At 37.9% G+C, this 6,784-nt stretch overlaps 1 long non-coding RNA gene across 1 annotated transcript in view; it reads right to left on the bottom strand.

Moving 5' to 3' along the window:
* Nucleotides 1-2,973: 2,973 nt before the first annotated feature.
* Nucleotides 2,974-6,784, bottom strand: part of LOC108519348 (uncharacterized) — a 16,225-nt gene continuing 12,414 nt past the window's right edge. Inside the window, exon 5 of the long non-coding RNA XR_001882610.1 lies at nt 2,974-3,452. This is a non-coding gene — a long non-coding RNA (uncharacterized LOC108519348). The remainder of the gene's footprint in view (nt 3,453-6,784) is intronic.

The following is a 6,784-nucleotide window of genomic DNA, read 5'->3' as shown; positions in this document are numbered from 1 at the left end:
ACTTCTTAGGAAACTACTACATTAAATCTAGGTTAGAAAAGGCTGTTAGCCACAGAGGTGATGAAGAGAAATACAATGAGCTGGAATATACTAGAACCAGCAAGACTTGATCATGGGTGAACATGTGGGATAAGAGAAACTGAAGATCACTCTATGGTTTTGGGCTTACTTAGATCTCTATCTGGCATGCAGTAAGCAGTCAATGGATGATTTTTCTCCTTGCAGACTTTTTCAACCTTTTTCCCAATCTCTACTTTGACTGCATCTCCTTTGCCACAAAATATAAAAATATTTGCCTCTCTAGTCTTAATCTTCTCAAAACCACTAGTAACCCCTTATCAAATCCAAATGATTCCTATCTGACTTGATCTCTCTGTGGCCCCTGACAATAATAACCAGGACTTTCAGCTTACCATTCTGTTGCATCTTAAAAACTAATGTTTTCTGGGCTGGGCTCATGTCTGTAATCCCAGCATTTTGGGAGGCCGAGGCAGGTGGATCACCTGAGGTCAGGAGTTCGAGACTAGGCTGGCCAACATGGTGAAACCCCGTCTCTACTAAAAATAAAAAAATTAGTCATACATGGTGGTGGGGTGGAACCAAAGCATTTACATCAGCTGGGTGCAATGGCTCACGCCTATAATCCCAGCACTGTGGGAGGCCAAGAAGGGGTGGGATCCCTTGAGCCCAGGAGTTGGACACTAGACTGGGCAACATGGCAAAACCTACAAAAAGTACAAAAACCAGTTAGCCAGGCATGGTGCAGGTGGTGGTCCCAGCAACTCAGGAGGGTGAGGTGAGAGGAATGCTTGGGCCCTGGGAGGTGGTAGTTGTAGTGAGCCATGATTGTGCTACTGCACTCCAGACTGGGTGACAGAGCGAGACACCATCCCCCAAAAAAGAGTAACATTAACTCTGAAATAGCTGGCCTAGGAACCCAGTTTGATGGAGGAATCTGAATGCTAAGCTAAGGATTTCGGAGTTTAACCCTACAGGTAGCAAGAAAGGCATTGAGGGCTTCCATATACAAACATTACATATTCCCAAGGGATATTTTTATTTGATTTTTTTTGAGACAGGGTCAAAAAAAGGGAAGAGAACAGAAAAAATGAGAGAAAAGTACAGGAAGGCCATTATAGAACTGTTAACAATTCAGGAGCTGGCAAGCAAAGACATACTCAGAGCGCTTCTCTTTGCTTCCTTGCCCTCTGAACTGTTCAATAAATAGCGAAGAACACAAAGCTAACTGCAGTATTCATTTCAGACCTGTTGCTGCTCTCCAATTTAAAAGCAATACAGGAACATTAAATTTGTCACAGTTGAAATTGGTAAAGGTAGATCTCTACAAGTGCTTCTTGACTTACAATGAGTTTATTGGAAGGATACTGTAAGTCAAAATGCCTTTAATACACCCTAACCTACTGAGCATCAGAGCTTAGACTAGCCTACCTCAATGTACTCAGAACACTTACATTAACCTCCATTTGGGCAAAATCATCTAATACAAATCCTGTTTTATTATAAACGGTTGAATAACTCATGTAATTTATGGGAACAATGTCCTGAATGTGAAAAACAAGATAGTTGTATGGGAACTAAAAGTTCAGTTTCTCCTGAATGTGCATCGCCTTTGGAACCATCATAAAGTCAAAAAATTCTGAGTCAAACCATCCTAAGTCCCAGACCGTCTGTATATGAAGTGCTCCCTAAGGGGCACTATGCCCGATACCACGCCTAAGTGTTTTCCAACTTTCTGTACCACATTCAAAAGAAGCATCTTCATAAAGATGTTACTGACATCGTGGAAAATATTAGGCCTTCCTTTCTTTTGCAGCTGACAGGATTTTTAAAAGAAGCTCTAAACCACAAGCATATTCCAGCAGCTGTTTGTTCTTCCTAGTATGAGTTACTTCCTCCCTCTGCCACCATCACATGTATTCTACTTTGAGGAAATACTAAGCAGCACAGTAAATCAGTCTGTTTTCAGAAATTGCTTAGTCCTTGAATTAGTATATTTCATAAAGCAAGCTTGCTTTAGCTCCTTAAGATTTGGTTACTTAGAATAAAATTTTCCCAGTTTAATAGCCAATTTGCATACATGTGTAAATGCATGAACTTTAAAACCACCTTTAGGATTACGAGGGTTTTGTTATCTGTTTTTACAGAATTTAAAACTGATTACCTCAGCAAGTTTTACAGCAATTTTAAGAATAGTAATAATCTTAAGATAATACATTCTTTAGAACCAAGAATCTAAGGATAATACATTCTTTAGAACCAAATGTGTATATAATTAAATGAAGGATGTTTTAACAACATGGTCTCAACTGTGGAGGTATCACCATCTTTCAAAGCTACCTGCAAAAAAGGGACAATGTCCTCACTGGCTAGTAAAAATCAGAAAAATTTAAGGAATTCTCAGCAAATTTCTTATCTTTTAAAATACCCATGGTCATCCCCTAAGAGGGTAAATGCACCCGGTATTAATAATAAGCAAGTAAGTGAGTTCATAAGCAACACTACCTCCAGGAATTTACATTTATTGGCAGGGATAATAGTGACATTAGAAGCAAGCTTATACTTTGCTATCAATAAGGAGAAGAAGACTTATTCACAACCAATTTCTGCTTCAAAACACTTCCAAGCATATAAAAAATGCCATCCTTAAAAGAGGGATTTCCTATTTGAATGTCTCAGTTTATTAGAATATAAATGGTCTTTGCATTCTAGATAAGATGTCCTTTGTTTGCTTGTTTTTGTATAGGAATTATCCTGGAATCTGATAATGCTGGGACTCTACTGATGGCTGGGCACTGCGTATCTTCGTTATGTGCCATTTCCATTCATTCCTTAAAATATTATGAAACACTGTTACAAACAAAATATAATGTATAATTATAATATAGCTAACATATACTATAATATATGCAACATATAACAACGTAAAAGCATGATGAAATGACCACCTGTGAACCTGCCGTCCAACTTGAGGAACAGAATGATAGTACTGTCGAAGCCCCTGGGTGTCCCTCCTCAATTACTCTGCCTTCCTGAAATACTGTGTTATGTTGATCATTTTCTTTATAGTTTTATCACCTTTAGAGCTAACAAAGTATATTCAAAATTTGGTTTTCGAATTTTATAAAATTCTATTATATTGCATGCATTCTGCTGCAACTTACTCTCTTTAGGACACCGTGAAGATATCTACACAGTGTTTTGAAATTCATCTAAGTATCTACACTCTAAAAGTGAATATCTGGCAGAAATAATCTCAATGAATTTTATAAACCCCTGAAATTAACACTTACCTGCTTCACTATTAATTGGGAACTCCCAGTTTCCCCTCTTTCATCCAGTGGATCAGCTCTTCAAACCCATTCTGAAGGGGTGTTCATTTTCTGTGGCTAACTACTTAGCAAATTCCACATCCCAAAGTGAAGGTGATGTGTCTGTATAAGACATATTAAATAAGAACAAGTCAGTGTAAATACCTTTTTAAAAAATGTTATAACCAATCCTGGATTGTGTATTTTTCATATCTTGACACTCTTAATTACAGTATATAATAAAAAGTTATATCACTGAGAGGTAACTGCAACAAAAACTGTGTTAAAGACTCTAACTAGGCTAGGCGCCATGGCTCACGCCTGTAATCCCAGCACTTTGGGAGGTCAAGGAGGGGAGATCACCTAAGGTGAGGAGTTCAATACCAGCCTGAACAACATGGTGAAACCCCATCTCTACAAAAAATACAAAAAATTAGCTGGGCATGGTGGTGCATGCCTGTAATCACAGCTACTTGGGAGGCTGAGGCAGGAGAACTGCTTGAACCCGGGAGGTGGAGGCTGCAGTAAGCCAAGATCAGGCCACTGCACTCCAGCCTGGGTGAAACAGTGAGACTCCACCTCAAATAAATAAATAAAGACTATAACTACAATAATGTCAAGCTTAACTTTGGTTTTACAACAATGCCAGGTAATCACTGCCCCTTCTACTGGAAAAAAAATTAAATTTGTATTTTGTTTAAAGGTATTTTTATGAATATGAATATTTTATACAATATGTGACTCTGATTTTAAAATACAGTCTGTTTATTTTACTTTATCAAAATTAGTCATTAATGTACTACTGTTAACAACCAAAGAAGTTAGATCAACAGAATAACAATAAAATTGCTAATGAATACTGAGTGCCTCCCTCTGTGCTTAAATGTTTTTTAAGGATTAGTACATTTAATCCTTACAACCAACCCTATGAGTAGGCTAATTACCACCATCATATTACATGTTTCAATAACTTTTTTACTTTTGAAATTTCAGATCATCTTTTGAGAATGAGCCATATTCCCACCAGTTACTGCTGCTGGGAATGTAAAATGGTACAAACATCTTGGAAAACAGCTTGATGCCTTCTTAAAAAGTTAAAAATACATCTATTATTCATCATAGTTATTTCATTCCTGGATATTTACCCAAGAGATAATACATGTCCATACAAAGACTTGTACACGAAAGTTCATGGCAGCTTTCTCTGTAATAGCCAAATGTGGGTTGTAATTTGGGAACCAATCCAAATGTCCACTAACAGGTGAATAGATACAAAAATGTAATACATCGGCAGGGCACAGTGGCTCGCAGCTGTAATCCCAGCACTTTGGGAGGCCGAGGCAGGCGGATTACAAGGTCAGGAGTTCAAGAACAGCCTGGCCAACATGGTGAAACCCCGTCTCTACTAAAAATACAAAAATTAGATGGGCATGGTGATGTGTGCCTGTAATCCCAGCTATTCAGGAGGCTGAGGCAGGAGAATTGCTTCAACCGGGACCCAGGAGGCAGAGGTTACAGTGAGCCGAGATCACGCCACTACACTCCAGCCTGAGCTATAGAGCGAGACTCCATCTCAAAAAAAAAAAAAAAAAAAAGTAATACAGCCATACAACTGTATACTATTTGGTAATAAAAATGCATTACTAGTACATGTTACAGCATGGATGAATCTCAAATCATTATGCTGAGTGGAAGAAGCCAGATGCAAGACTACATACTGTGTGATTTCATTTATGTACAATTCTAAGAGATGCAGCCTAATCTATTTTAACAGAAAGCAGATCAATGGTTGCCTGCATTTGGGTGTGTGTGTGTGTGTGTGTGTGTGTGTGTGTGTTGCAAAAGGACATATGGAAACTTTTAAGGGTCATGAAAATGTTCAGGTTTGTAAGTGGCAGTTTCATGGGTGTATCTATTTGTCAAAACTACTTGAGTTATATACTTCAAATGTGTGCAGTTTGTTGAACACAAATTATACCTTAATAAAGTTGTAAAAGGAAAATGAATATCAATATCTGTCCCTTGGCTACTTTTTTCCCTGTATTTTTGTTCCTTAATTATTTTTTCAAACATTTTTGACCTTTCTGGGCTAGAGGCATAGATTACATATAATTTATCCTCCAGCCTACCTGTTTACACACTTTTGTCAAGCCCCCTAAAGCATGTCAACAAATAGCTCATTTACTCTTCTACCTGGGTAAGCCTTATTTTATCTATTTGCTTCTTCTGAATCGGTTTATATGAGCCTTTAGGTGCAGAAATGTCTCTAATCACACACTGACTGGCAGATATTAAGTATTTTCGCCTAGATCATCTGATACTGGGTAACAATCACAGTTGTTAGGCTTAACTAGCCACATTTACAGAGCAATCACACCAATAAAATAACTATCTCACAGTTATCTTTTATTTGGTAGACACTGACCAACCTATGTCTTTTCCATCATCATTAGGATCATCACATTTTACACTTGCTAATAGTTGCAAACATTTATTAAATGTATACTATGTTCCAGGCACTGTGCCTCACACTTCTCAGATGACCTCATTTAATCCTGGAGATGTATGTACTAACCCTCATTTTATAGGTGGGGAAAGGTTATTGCGGCAGAATTGGAATTTGAATCCAGTTCTACACAACACCAACACTCTTTCTGTTAAGTTATACTGCCTGTCGACTCTAGGATAACCAATAGGGCCTATGACTATATCCTTTGTAGCAGTGTAAGAACTTAATGGGGAACAAGACGTAGGAATCATGGAACAGAATAACTCATTCAATTGGTCAATAAAAAAATCACTGAATGCCAACTATATTTCCACATTATTTGGGATGGTAATATAACAACAATGAACAACTGCTAAATTTAAGTTTCCACATTTTGCTATTTTGTACTTAATTGGAAACATTCTTTAGACTCATGCAAGTATAGCACATTCAAACAGTACCCTCATCAAATTATTACATAAATTTGTGTGCTACTTTCCTCACTACAGTATCATCATTTGATACTGTTTTATAAAACACATAAAATTTCAATGCCTCCTTGCCAACTAATTTCAGTTTTAGAAATAAGATTTTTTAATTTTAAAAAACAAGCTGGCTTCTTCAAGAATCCAAGTGTCTCTTTTGGCTGGACAACAGCAGCTGCCCTGACAAAAAATTCCTTTCTGATGCACACTTAATGGATACCATTTGAGCAGGGGAGAGGTGATTCATTGTCCCTATGCATTTTGCATTTCCTCTTTTTTTTTTTTTTTTCTTTTTTTTTTTTTTTTTTTTTTTTTTTTTTTTTGAGACGGAGTCTCCCTCTGTCGCCCAGGCTGGAGTGCAGTGGCGCGATCTCGGCTCCCTGCAAGCTCCGCCTCCCGGGTTCCCGCCATTCTCCTGCCTCAGCCTCTCAAGTAGCTGGGACTACAGGCGCCCCCACCACGCCCGGCTAATTTTTTTTTTT

The sequence above is a fragment of the Rhinopithecus bieti genome, unplaced genomic scaffold (assembly GCF_001698545.2).
Source record: "Rhinopithecus bieti isolate Rb0 unplaced genomic scaffold, ASM169854v2 scaffold_48477, whole genome shotgun sequence".
In the NCBI taxonomy this organism is placed as follows: domain Eukaryota; kingdom Metazoa; phylum Chordata; class Mammalia; order Primates; family Cercopithecidae; genus Rhinopithecus; species Rhinopithecus bieti.
This window is presented reverse-complemented; position numbering and strand designations above follow the sequence as displayed.